We start from the raw sequence: 14594 nt of genomic DNA on the forward strand, positions 1-14594 counted from the left end.
CAAATAAGTTTTGGTTACAATTGTAAGCCTGTTTTATAATGATGCACATAATGATGAATGGAATTTGCTAAGAGGGTGTTATAGAGGATATTTGAAGATCTTACATATGTCAAAACTTGTCAAATTGGTGCAGACTGTCATTTTTCTGACCCTCATCTTTAGTGATATGACAGTGTTGAATTGTAATAATGTTAAAATGTTTGCTAAACATCACAATGGTTAAGATAAGGATAGATACCAAAAGGTCTGTCACCTCAGCTGTGGTTGTTTTGTCTCTCACCGGCGTAAGAATGGTGCTAAGAATGGTGCCACATGTCAAGTGCTGTAACAGCCGGAGGCTTGTTCATTTAAATAGAATAGTTGACAGTCTTTGAAAAGATGGTATTGTGCTATTTGATAACAAAATAAGAAGATGCATTGTTTTTCCAGTTTATTGTGTATAAAGTACCTTGAATCAAATACGCATCTCCAATAAGTAGTAGTTTTCACTGGGTATAAATGGAATACCCAAAGGATCATCACAAACTGACCTTTATGGAAGACATTGTTCCAAAGGTCTCCTGAGATCAACTGATGCCAATTATGCTCTCATACCATATGCTATTTCCAAATGAGGACAGTATCTTAAGTATTCTTTAGTGGTCCCACATGTGATAAAGTTGCAATTCAAATGTGATACACAATATCTTTGGCTTCCCCTTAGGTTCTTATTAGGACAAAAAATAAATATAGCCTCTTGCTCATTCATGCAGACATTACTGAGATTGTTGACAAATGCAGTGAGCCTCACTGTATGTAAGTGTCATTTAAATTTCAACCTTTCAGCTTCCAGCTGCAGAGAACCCTAATGTAGGCTCACACTCTCAGATTGCGCTGCAGCCACTTCAGGTTCAGAAAAATATAGAGTTGAAGTCGGAAGTTTACATACACCTTAGCCAAATACATTTAAACTCAGTTTTTCACAATTCCTGACATTTAATCCTAGTAAAAATTCCCTGTCTTAGGTCACTTTATTTTTAAGAATGTGAATTGTCAGAATAATAGCAGAGAGAATTATTTATTTCAGCTTTTTTTCTTTCATCACATTCCCAGAGGGTCAGAAGTTTACATACACTCAATTAGTATTTGGTAGCATTGCCTTTAAATGGTTTAACGGAGTCAGGTTTGTAGGCCTCCTTGCTCGCACACACTTTTTCAGTTCTGCCCACAAATGTTCTATAGGATTGAGGTCAGGGCTTTGTGATGGCCACTCCAATACCTTGACTTTGTTGTCCTTAAGCCATTTTTCCACAACTTTGGAAGGATGATTTGGGTCATTGTCCATTTGGAAGACCCATTTGCGACCAAGCTTTAACTTCCTGACTGATGTCTTGAGATGTTGCTTCAATATATCCACATAAGTTTCCTTCCTCATGATGCTATCTATTTTGTGAAGTGCACCAGTCCCTCCTGCAGCAAAGCACCCCCACAGCATGATGCTGCTACCCCCGTGCTTCACGGTTGGGATGGTGTTCTTCGGCTTGCAAGGTACCCTCTTTTTCCTCCAAACATAACGGTGTCATTATGGCCAAACAGTTCTATTTTTGTTTCATCAGACCAGAGGACATTTCTCCAAAAAGTACGATCTTTGTCCCCATGTGCAGTTGCAAACCGTAGTCTGGCTTTTTTATGGCGGTTTTGGAGCAGTGGACTCTTTTTACTGTGGATATAGATACTTTTGTACCTGTTTCCTCCAGCATCTTCACAAGGTCCTTTGCTGTTGTTCTGGGATTGATTTGCACTTGTCACACCAAAGTACGTTCATCTCTAGTTTGTTAACAAGACATTTGTGGAATGGTTGAAAAGCAAGTTTTAATGACTCCAATCTAAGTGTATGTAAACTTCCGACTTCAACTGTACATATTTGTATAGATATTGTCATTCAAATAATTCACTTTTTAAAATTAGGATATACACTGAGTATACTAAACATTAGGAACACCTACTACCATACCCCGTTCAAAGGCACTTAAATATTTTGTATTGCCCATTCTCCCTATGAATGGCACACATACATAATCCATGTCTCAATTGTCTCAAGGCTTAAAAATCCTTCTTCACCTGTCTCCTCCCCTTCATCTACACTGATTGAAGTGGATTTAACAAGTGACATCAGTAAGGGATCATAGCATTCACCTGGATTCACCTGGTCAATCTATGTTATGGAAAGGTCAGGTGTTCCTAATGTTTTGTATACTCAGTGTATGATGAATTTATTTACTTTGAAGCTTGGAAGGAGGCAGTTATTTCAATTATTGTTGTTTATTGGTTTATTTATGTTCATAGCGGTGAACCTGTATTTGAAATTATAGAACACATTTCTATTATATATTTCAATTGAATGTTATTTGCACTATAAGCACATTAATCAAAGTGTATGCCTTTTGAAAATGTGGGCCAGTGTTTTTAAAGGGCAGAGTTTACATACTGCTAATACTTAACAATGATTATGATAAAAATGTAACGTCTTAATTATTTAATAATAAAACATATTCATTATTTATTAGCTTATTAATATAGGCCTAGCATGAATCAAATACATTATGTATTATTAACATGTTAAACATAATATAGTATTAGCATTCTCTACTCCAAACACATAACTGACCAGAACAAGAAGAAAAAGTATTAGCTAACAGTGTGTCCATTGTTATATTGACTATATGACAAAGCTATTCAAACATGCCAGAGGTCATATGGCAGCTAAAGCCAGCAGCTGATATTTCTTACATTATGAAATCTGTCAGCTCAAAGCAGCCTTAGCCCACAGCTGCAGTCGCCAGTGTGTGTGTGTGTGTGTGTGTGTGGTGGGGGGGGGGGGGGGTGCACGTGTGTGCACGTGTGTGTGCATGTGTGTGGGGGAGTTGTAGGAGTGAGAGAGAAAGCACGGTACAGACTCCAAGGTCGGGTAGTTTATGGTATTTGCTTCTTTCTACAGGTAACTGCTAACATGTGGGGAGAAGGGTTTGTGGTGCTGAAGACATCAAGACGTGGTGAGTTAATGAATCAAACATAACCATATTGGTCAAAATTGTAGATTTCAAGCCAGATAAAATAAAATGGTTCTCAGAAGCGAACATGGGGCGTTGTAAATTCAGAGTTGGGTTTACAAATTCGACTTGAATAGTTCATACAGCAATATAAGCCTTAGACACTTCTGTGGATTTAGATCAAGGACTGTTAGCAGGTCAAAGATCTATTTTGAGCAAGTGGTGAACCATGATTTCATTGCACATTAGCTCCTTTGCACTCATTTCACATGTAGCCAACAAGGAATCAGATGGACTCATGGTGGACTAAATTTGTCTTCTGAGAAATATTAGGTGTGGCATTATGATTAAGACTTATTAATGTGCAGAAGATTTAATAGATCCTTGCGATTCCCAAGGAGTGCTATTTTTGTTTAGCAATTTCAAATACTTAATATGTAATAGTAACACTAGTTAATACAGTGTTTCATGACGTGAGATGTTCAAAACATAATAGTTAAGGTGTTTTTTTGTTGTTGTTTTTTTTAAAGGTGTTGCTCCAGTGGTCATTGGTCAATCAAGACACCTCTCTTTTCATAATTCTATATTGTTCATGTCAACAATATAGTATAACAACAATATTTGTTGTTTTGATGGAATAAACCATAAAGACAAAGGCATATGTCGCAGGTGTGACGTGTTTGCATGCAATCTAGAATTTCTATTGGATAATTGAGTCATGTGATTTGGATTCCGTGTATTTAAACCCCCCTGTTTTTGTGTTCTAGGAGGCCGCCCACAGGAGGTGAATGCAGTCCGGAGGCATGGTGGAGCTCAGGTTTTCCTAGTGCATGTAGGGCTTTGTTTGGTGAGTGCATGGCTAATGGAGGTTATTTAAGATGAAATGGAAGTCTTAAGAAGCTTTTTCATGCTCCCCCACGATTGGGATTTCCTAATGCATTGAGCCTCACTGTAATGTAAGTGTGAGGTACCTTTCACCATCCAGCTGTAGAGCAAACTCAGTGATGTCTGCACATTTTGGGTTGGGAAGTATGTGAATTGTTGTTACTCCTGGTGATTTTGTTTTCAGCAGTGTGCAGTTGAATCTGTACATGAACAGTAACTATATATTCAAGGAGCTGTTTTAAGGGGTTAGATATGCTAAGGAAAACACCAATGCTAAAAGAGCAGTTCTTTCACTGATATATAGTTGTGATAAAATGTAATATTTTTGTAATAGAATCACAGCAAAATATTAACTGTCAGCAATTTATTTTATTTTTTTACTTTAATAGCTCTGTTTCAACTTGACAGCTAACGTAAACAGCTGATCTTCCCTGCAATGTGAAGTACATCTTTGTTCATCCAAAGGAGCGAGAGAGAGAGAGAGGGGGAGACAGAGAATATATATTTAAGCGTCTGTGTAGACCTATGTGCATCTGGAGCTGTTATGGTAGTGAGAGAGAGCATAACACAGACTACCACAGGTACTAAGATGAGGAATACATTTGGTGTGTGGAAGACTGTCAGCATCAGGTGACGGTGAGTAGCATAATACCCACAGTCAGAAAGACATGTCTGCTATCATCATGTCTAAATACAGCATGAAGACAATTGTCCAGATAGTATAGAATCCAGTTTGCTGTATGACCACTGGTGACTATAGAGTATATCCAATGATGAACAGACTGTAGTCACTCCTCATTTATATGCATGATATATGGTTGCATTAATGGGATCACACACATTTCAACTTTCTACTGTCCAAGAGTAAGCTATGAGCTACTAATACATGAATCCAGTCTATTGGTTATAAGAGTTTTACAGTAACTGTAAGTTCACTCATGAAAAAATCCATTGAAATTGAAAGTTACAATTGGAATGATATATTATATATTTTTTAAATGGATGTTGTGATGTCATGTTGTGATGCTTGTCAATAAATAAACACGCATTTTGATTCATGTGTTATTGTTTGTTTATTGTTGATACAGTCCACTTGATACAGTCCAGCCTGGGTGCCAGTCGGTTTTAGTCAATATGTGGTATTGTTTGACAGGACAATGATGAGTGCATTGTTGAATGCATAAAAGGACTGCACAGTAAGTGTGGCAATCGTGAGTTTGGAAAATTCTAGCATCTTCCACTGGTCTTAGCATGCAAGGCACTGTCCAAGTATTTCAATATGACGCCAACGAGGGATCATATTCAAGTCTTTCTCCACTAGAATCACAGGGTTTCATGTGATATGTTTGGATCATAGTCAATAAAAGTGTAACACTTACAGACTATTCATATATACAGATACATTTTATGTTTAGAGGCGAGGCGCTGTGACACATTTCTTGATCTGTTTTTTAATGGTAATCTTGCTGTTTGCCTGAGTAATCACTGCTTGCAATGAATTCCAAGTTGACTTCAAGAAAAGATCCAAGATGATCCTGTTTACATTTATCTTAACATAATAATGTTCACAACAGCTGATCTAATCCATCTTTGAGAATTCCACAGAGAACAATCTATTATCCTAGCTACGTGAAGACAAAGAGCGCAGTCTGTGTTGTATGTCAAGTGTCAGGATCCCATGTCTATCTATCAAATAAACCCTGTGTGTCATTTAATCCCTATGTGTGGGAGTACAGCCTTAGATCTGTCATATGGTCTCCAGAGTAGCCTATACAGTAAATAGCCTGTTTGGATCCAATGGTGTGGGACAGAGGATTGTAAAAGAGGAAAGGGTGGAGGCGAGGGGGAATCTAAAAACAGATTGTTTAAAACAATGAGCCACATCAAAGGCACTATGCAGTCAAATCAAGTCAGTTTTTCCTGTGTTTTATATCTTTTTGTACATTAGCTGATTAAACTAACACTAAAAGTGTGAAAGTGTGATAAGCATCGTAATTTCACGATAGTTGCTGGCTGGAAATACAATCTATACAGGACCTTATTTTCAGCAGGTTCTACATTGGTGGACTTTTTGTTTTACAACAGGTGATTATCTGATAACCAGCTCATACAGTGTGAATGTCCATGGTGGGATGTAGCAGGGGGTAGAAACTATTGGCCAGTCCTGTACTGCCCGTGTCTGAGTGATTGAAGCAGGGAGAACAGGGCATGGCTTGGGTGGATGGGGTCCCTGATGATCTTCTTGGACTTCCTGTGACACCTGGTGCAGGGCAGGCAGTGTGCACCCAATGGTGCGTTCGGCTGCACGTATCACCCTCTGAAGAGCCTTGCGGTCCGCGGTGCTGGAGTTCTTCAGCCTCCTGAGGTTGAAGAGTCACTGTCGTGCCTTCTTCACTACAGTGTCCGTGGGGTTAGACCATTTCAGCTTCTCTGAGATGTGTACGCAGAGGAATTTGAAGTTATTGACCATTTCCACAGTGGCCCCGTTGATGAGGATGGGGGCATGTCCAGCCTGGTTCCTCCTGAAGATCACAATCAGCTCCTTTGTTTTGCTAACGTTGAGGGAAAGGTTGTTTACCTGGCACCACACCGTCAGAGTGCCTACCTCCTACCTGTAGGCTGTCTATTCGTTGTTGATGATCAGGCCTACTACTGTCATGTCTTCAGCAAACTTGATGATGGAGTTGGAACTACAGTGAGGGAAAAAAAGTATTTGATCCCCTGCTGATTTTTTAAGTTTGCCCACTGACAAAGAAATGGTCAGTCTATAATTTTAATGGTAGGTTTATTTGAATAGTGAGAGACAGAATAACAACAAAAAAATCCAGAAAAACGCATGTCAAAAATGTTATAAATTGATTTGCATTTTAATGAGGGAAATAAGTATTTGACCCCCTCTCAATTAGAAAGATTTCTGGCTCCCAGGTGTCTTTTATACAGGTAACAAGCTGAGATTAGGAGCACATTCCTAAAGGGAGTGCTCCTAATCTCAGTTTGTTACCTGTATAAAAGACACCTGTCCACAGAAGCAATCAATCAATCAGATTCCAAACTCTCCACCATGGCCAAGACCAAAGAGCTCTCCAAGGATGTCATGGACAAGAATGTAGACCTACATAAGGCTGGAATGGGCTACAAGACCATCGCCAAGCAGCTTGGTGAGAAGGTAACAACAGTTGGTGCAATTATTCGCAAATGGAAGAAACACAAAAGAACTGTCAATCTCCCTCGGCCTGGGGCTCCATGCAAGATCTCACCTCGTGGAGTTGCAATGATCATGAGAGCGGTGAGGAATCAGCCCAGAACTACACGAGAGGATCTTGTCAATGATCTCAAGGCAGCTGGGACCATAGTCACCAAGAAAACAATTGGTAACACACTACGCCGTGAAGGACTGAATTCCTGCAGCGCCCGCAAGGTCCCCCTGCTCAAGAAAGCACATATACAGTGGGGGAAAAATGTATTTAGTCAGCCAGCAATTGTGCAAGTTCTCCCACTTAAAAAGATGAGAGAGGCCTGTAATTTTCATCATAGGTACACGTCAACTATGACAGACAAATTGAGGAAAAAAAATCCAGAAAATCACATTGTAAGATTTTTAATGAATTTATTTGCAAATTATGGTGGAAAATAATTATTTGGTCACCTACAAACAAGCAAGATTTCTGGCTCTCACAGACCTGTAACTTCTTCTTTAAGAGGCTCCTCTGTCCTCCACTCGTTACCTGGATTAATGGCACCTGTTTGAACTTGTTATCAGTATAAAAGACACCTTTCCACAACCTCTAACAGTCACACTCCAAACTCCACTATGGCCAATACCAAAGAGCTGTCAAACGACACCAGAAACAAAATTGTAGACCTGCACCAGGCTGGGAAGACTAAATCTGCAATAGGTAAGCAGCTTGGTTTGAAGAAATCAACTGTGGGAGCAATTATTAGGAAATGGAAGACATACATGACAACTGATAATCTCCCTCGATCTGGGGCTCCACGCAAGATCTCACCCCGTGGGGTCAAAATGACCACAAGAACGGTGAGCAAAAATCCCAGAACCACACGGGGGGACCTAGTGAATGACCTGCAGAGAGCTGGGACCAAAGTAACAAAGCCTACGATCAGTAACACACTACGCCGCCAGGGACTCAAATCCTGCAGTGCCAGACGTGTCCCCCTGCTTAAGCCAGTACATGTCCAGGCCCGTCTGAAGTTTGCTAGAGTGCATTTGGATGATCCAGAAGAGGATTGGGAGAATGTCATATGGTCAGATGAAACCAAAATATAACTTTTTGGTAAAAACTCAACTCGTCGTGTTTAGAGGACAAAGAATGCTGAGTTGCATCCAAAGAACACCATACCTACTGTGAAGCATGGGGGTGGAAACATCATGCTTTGGGGCTGTTTTTCTGCAAAGGGACCAGGACGACTGATCCGTGTAAAGGAAAGAATGAATGGGGCCATGTATCGTGAGATTTTGAGTGAAAACCTCCTTCCATCAGCAAGGGCATTGAAGATGAAACGTGGCTGGGTCTTTCAGCATGACAATGATCCCAAACACACCGCCCGGGCAACGAAGGAGTGGCTTCGTAAGAAGCATTTCAAGGTCCTGGAGTGGCCTAGCCAGTTTCCAGATCTCAACCCCATAGAAAATCTTTGGAGGGAGTTGAAAGTCCGTGTTGCCCAGCGATAGCCCCAAAACATCACTGCTCTAGAGGAGATCTGCATGGAGGAATGGGCCAAAATACCAGCAACAGTGTGTGAAAACCTTGTGAAGACTTACAGAAAACGTTTGACCTGTGTCATTACCAACAAAGGGTATATAGCAAAGTATTGAGAAACTTTTGTTATTGACCAAATACTTATTTTCCACCATAATTTGCAAATAAATTCATTAAAAATCCTACAATGTGATTTTCTGGATTTATTTTTCTCATTTTGTCTGTCATGGTTGACGTGTACCTATGATGAAAATTACAGGCCTCTCTCATCTTTTTAAGTGGGAGAACTTGCACAATTGGTGGCTGACTAAATACTTTTTTTCCCCACTGTACATGCCCGTCTGAAGTTTGCCAATGAACATCTGAATGATTCAGAGGAGAACTGGGTGAAAGTGTTGTGGTCAGATGAGACCAAAATGGAGCTCTTTGGCATCAACTCAACTCGCCGTGTTTGGAGGAGGAGGAATGCTGCCTATGACCCCAAGAACACCATCCCCACTGTCAAACATGGAGGTGGAAACATTATGCTTTGGGGGTGTTTTTCTGCTAAGGGGACAGGACAACTTCACTGCATCAATGGGACGATGGACGGGCCATGTACTGTCAAATCTTGGGTGAGAACCTCCTTCCCTCAGCCAGGGCATTGAAAATGGGTTGTGGATGGGTATTCCAGCATGACAATGACCCAAAACACACGGCCAAGGCAACAAAGGAGTGGCTCAAGAAGAAGCACATTAAGGTCCTGGAGTGGCCTAGCCAGTCTCCAGACCTTAATCCCATAGAAAATCTGTGGAGGGAGCTGAAGGTTTGAGTTGCCAAACGTCAGCCTCGAAACCTTAATGACTTGGAGAAGATCTGCAAAGAGGAGTGGGACAAAATCCCTCCTGAGATGTGTGTAAACCTGGTGGCCAACTACAAGAAACGTCTGACCTCTGTGATTGCCAACAAGGATTTTGCCACCAAATACTTAGTCATGTTTTACAGAGGGGTCAAATACTTATTTACCTAATTAAAATGCTAATCAATGTATAACATTTTTGACATGCGTTTTTCTGGATTTTTTTGTTGTTATTCTGTCTCTCACTGTTCAAATAAACCTACCATTAAAATTATAGACTGATCATTTCTTTGTCAGTGGGCAAACGTACAAAATCAGCAGGGGATCAAATACTTTTTTCCCTCACTGTATGTGAGGCCACGCAGTCGTGGGTAAACAGAGAATATAGGAGGGGACTGAGGACGCACCCTTGTGGGGCCTCCGTATTGAGGATCAGTGTCGAGGAGGTATTGTTGCCTACCTTCACCACCTGGGGGCGGCCGGTCGTCCAGGACCCAGTTGCATTGGGAGGAGTTCAGACCCAGGGCTGTGAGCTTTGTAATGAGCTTATAGGGCACTATGGCATTGAAGGCTGAGCTGTAGTCGATGAACAGCATCCTCACATATGCATTCCTTTTGTCCAGGTGAGTGAGGGCAGTGTGCATAGCAATGGCGATTGCGTCGTCCGTGGATCTGTCAGGGCAGTAGGCGAATTGGAGAGGGTCAAGTGTGTCGGGGAGGGAGGTGATATGGTCTTTGACTAGCCTCTCGAAGCACTTCATGATGACGGAAGTGAGTGCTACTGGTCGGTAGTCATTCAGTTCAGTTACTTTCCCTTTCTTGGGCACAGGGATGATAGTGGACATCTTGAAGCAGGTGGGTATAGAGGCCTGAGCTAGGGAGAGATTGAAAATGTCAGAGAACACAACAGCCAGCTGGTCTGCACATGCTCTGAGGGCACGGCTAGAGATGCCATCTGGGCCGGCAGGCTTGCGAGGGTTAACACGTTTGAATGACTTACATTCGTCCTCAGTGGAGACTGTGAGTGTGTAGCCCACATTGTCATAGGGGCTTTTCCTCTGCACCTCAGGGTCATTGTGCTCGAATCTTGAGATAACTGTGTTTAGTTTGTCTGGTGACCGTGATGTGGCTGGCTTTCTTTTTGTAATCCGTGATCGTCAGGGGCCCCTGCCACATACGCCTTGTGTACGACCCGCTGAATTGCTCCTCCACTTTGTCTCTATACTTGTGTTTCGCCATCTTGATCAATCTGTGTAAGTGATATTTGTACTGTTTAACCAAACTATTGTCCCCGGTCACCTTGCCTTGTTTATAAGCAGCATCTCTCTCTTTCATTTTCCTACATTTCACATAGACAACAGTGCACGGCAGACAGGAATTGTCACCTAACGTTACAATAGTGTTCATGTAAGGGGTTGGGAATTCATATAGCAAGGACAGTACAGGATAGATGCTTACAGTATGCCAGTGATGGATGAAGCTGACATTTTCTGGTATTTAGCACCCTATCAAGAAATACCTAGGTGCTTGTCATCAAACACACAAAGCAGCCGACAATGGCATCTTAGATTACAGTTCAGCTCTGCACTTGAGAATGATCATCCTCTGAAAAGTCTCTCCACAAATAACTTATAAGAGTTTAAATCTGGAATCCGTACTTGATGAAACTGCCACGTCCATTTGCGATATTACAACTACAAAGAAGTTACTTCAAACAACAAACACAGTTTTTATCCCTCGGACATCATTACACGTGCGATAGAACAGCAGAGTATGTACTGCAATTATTTATTTGACCACGATACTGGTTGCTCCTCTCCTCCGTTTCATCAACACAACGAAAACAATAACAAATGCGCTGCGGCGAAGAGTGGCGCTGTTTCACCTAATGCGAATTTCAGCTTTAAGATAGAATGAAAATATTAATGTTTTCATCCTTTACCTAGTTCTTCCTTGTGGAAATATCAGGTGCACACATAAACCTGGTATGGGGTTCAAGAAAATCAATTTGAAATGCTAAATTGTTCGTGAAGAAATATAATGAACTACTTGATGAAATACATGACCTGCTGGTGTGGAAATCAATGTATTTTTCTTGAACGAGTTCCCATTTTTCAGAATTTCTGAATGGCTGTAGTGTTACAGCGGAGCAGACTAGAGACTGAAGCTCAAGGAGGTAGGTAGATCTGGAGCACCATGCAGTGGTTGATTTGTGGACTTACAATACACGCTGCGTATTATTATATCAAGTTATCCCTGGACTCAGTCATACAAATCAATTTCAAACTTCTTTAAAGGGGCAATCTGGAGTTCAAACAATAACAAAGCGGACACCCCACCACCTTTTTGTGTAAACAGCTAAGGCTATGTTTACACAGGCAGCCCAATTCGGATCTTTTTCCAATCAGATCGACTATTTTGGCCAATCAGATCAACCCATTTGCCAATGATTGTGAAAAAGATCAGAATTGGGCTGTCTGTGTAAACACAGCCTAAGGGATGTGGTGGGAGAAATGTAACCACTTTCAAATTCATGCTATGGATGCAAGGACTGAATATCCATGAGATCAATATGAACCATGTTTTGAAGCTATGCAGTGTTTGTTTACAATTACATTGTTAGACAGCTGACCTAAGCTCAAGTAAAAAATGGATGCAGCAAACTGCAACATTAATAAGCAGGTATCTGGATGGAGAGCAACTATGTACAGTAAATTAACCATAACATGCCACATCTTCAACCATCCACTAACAAGGAAACCATTCAAAATCAAGGGGATCTCACCACCAGCTCAACAAAATGTCCATGTGCTGGCCTGTCGGCAAGACTCACCGTGTACTCTAGACAGTCAGGGATCGACTCCTTTTGAATTGGGGCACATCTCTTCGTCTGCCTCACCTAATCAACATCAAATAGTTGTAATGAAGCAGTTGCACAATTAAGGCATTGTTACAGTGGAGGATACTAGACAGATGTCTTGACCTGAAGGAGGTAGCTAGAGTTCGAGCATCCTGCACAGGTTGATTTGTTTGTAAGTATTTCTAAATCAAGTCATCCCTGGACTCAGTCATATAAATCCTTTTTAGACTTTCAAATTGCACATTATAATACGCAGGTATAATAAACTCCTTATAAACAAAACCCTAAATCATGTAACAAAATACATTATTGCTGCCCTGTGCACAGTTGCTGCTGCTTGGCAAATAAGGAAGCTCAAGTGGTTGAATTTGACAGTAGGACATCAAGGTCCCTGAAAACACAATAAGCCTTCTAAGCATGTTAATATTTGGCAGAACACAGCTATATGATATATGTCCTAATAAAAAATGAGTGTTTCAAAGGAGATCTCAAGTATCACATTTGTATTGAATACAGGAGACCATTATATCCCGTGGGTAACCACTTGAGAATTTCTTAACCCTCTTATCCACTGTTCAGATCAGATCACCTTTCCAATGGAAATAAAAAGTATTCTTCTGGCAGCCTCCCCTTGGTTTTAAATCACGCTATATTAGATCCCTTGGCGACTGCATGGCACATTCTTGGCAAAACAGTGGTAGGAAGGTCACCCTATTGCTTTCTTAAACAACTGTCAATCTCTACAGTACATCTTCAGATTGAGATCTCATTTTAGCTTAATGTTGTGAGCTGTGTGTTCTTAGCATAATAATGGTACTCCACAGTGTTTACAGCATGAGGAAAAATAAAACCCATTCCAATAGTTTAACATTTATTGTAATATCTATTGTCAAGACACAGGATACATTTTCCACAGTAAAATATTATTGTCTACTACAACCCACTGGGTACAGACGTCAATTCAACATCTATTCCATGTTGGTTCAATGTAATTTCATTGAAATGACATGGAAACAACGTTGATTCAGCCAGTGTGTACCCAGTGGAAAAACAACTGGCCCCATCTCAAAGTAACGCTCCTTGGTAGAAGATTTAACACCTACAAAAATAAAACAAACACGTAATGTGCAATGTGACTTTACTTGCAAAGGGAAAACCTTTAAATCTCGAGGGAGCAGAAACGCAACGAGTTTAAACACTCAATGACTTAAGATGGGCCCATATTGGGAGGTTGTCTCATCCTCCTTCATGTGATGAGCTGGTATGACCACAGCTGTTGGCCCTGTTGTGTGGAACAATAATCTCTTGGAACCCTCCACCCCACTTTACTTCAAGCTCATTGGCATTAGTATGCCCATTTTATTTCTTTATAACAATTTAGGACTTGCAAGGCTACTGCAACAGTATACCAATGACATTTCAAGATGTCACGTCTAAATTAGGATATTCTGTTGTGCCAGTGAACATTAAAAAAAAAGATGAAGGACCATATATTGACCTAACCTTGAATCAGATTTCTTTCTGTACACTACTTGAAACAAAGCTTGAGTGTTAAAAATGCTTGACAAAAACCTCTCACACCTCATTTGAGATTTTGTCGAGATTTCATCATGGGTTGAGTCAATGTTTTTTCTGCACACCACTAAAAAAAGAGAACACATCTTGTAACACATATAAAATAATATATATATATAATATCTATATATATCTATATATATATATATATATATATATATATATATATATATATGTATATATATTCTAATATTTAATGTCAACATCAATGAAATAAATCATTCAAAACAATGACAGCCACTGATGCCCATGATTATATGTGAGATAAATCATGGACTATTTCATGATGCAGTCGCACATCAACTAGCGGTCTAGAGGTTACTGCCAAACAAAGCCAATATACATGACCAATGAGATCAAGTAGTAATCTCCTGAGCGCACTTGTCCCTCTATATAAGAAGCGACAGTACTCCTACCAGGACAGACAGGGACCCAACTAAGGTGAGTCATGCTCCAGCATAGATAACAAGCACATTTACATTTTGATTATTACTTTGATTATAATCTTAATCACTATATCTTCATTATTAGAGTCACTCTATATTGCATTATGTGATTTAATATTCTACATTTTAAAATGTAGAGGAAGCTGTAAAAGACTAAATCAATGTTTTGTCTTTTAAGTATTCTGTTCAAAGGCTGCCAGAGACCTCTGTGCACTGTAGGTGTCCAACAAGGTAAAAACAATT

This window comes from Coregonus lavaretus, assembly GCF_964263955.1.
Source record: "Coregonus lavaretus genome assembly, chromosome: 12".
Classification (NCBI taxonomy): domain Eukaryota; kingdom Metazoa; phylum Chordata; class Actinopteri; order Salmoniformes; family Salmonidae; genus Coregonus; species Coregonus lavaretus.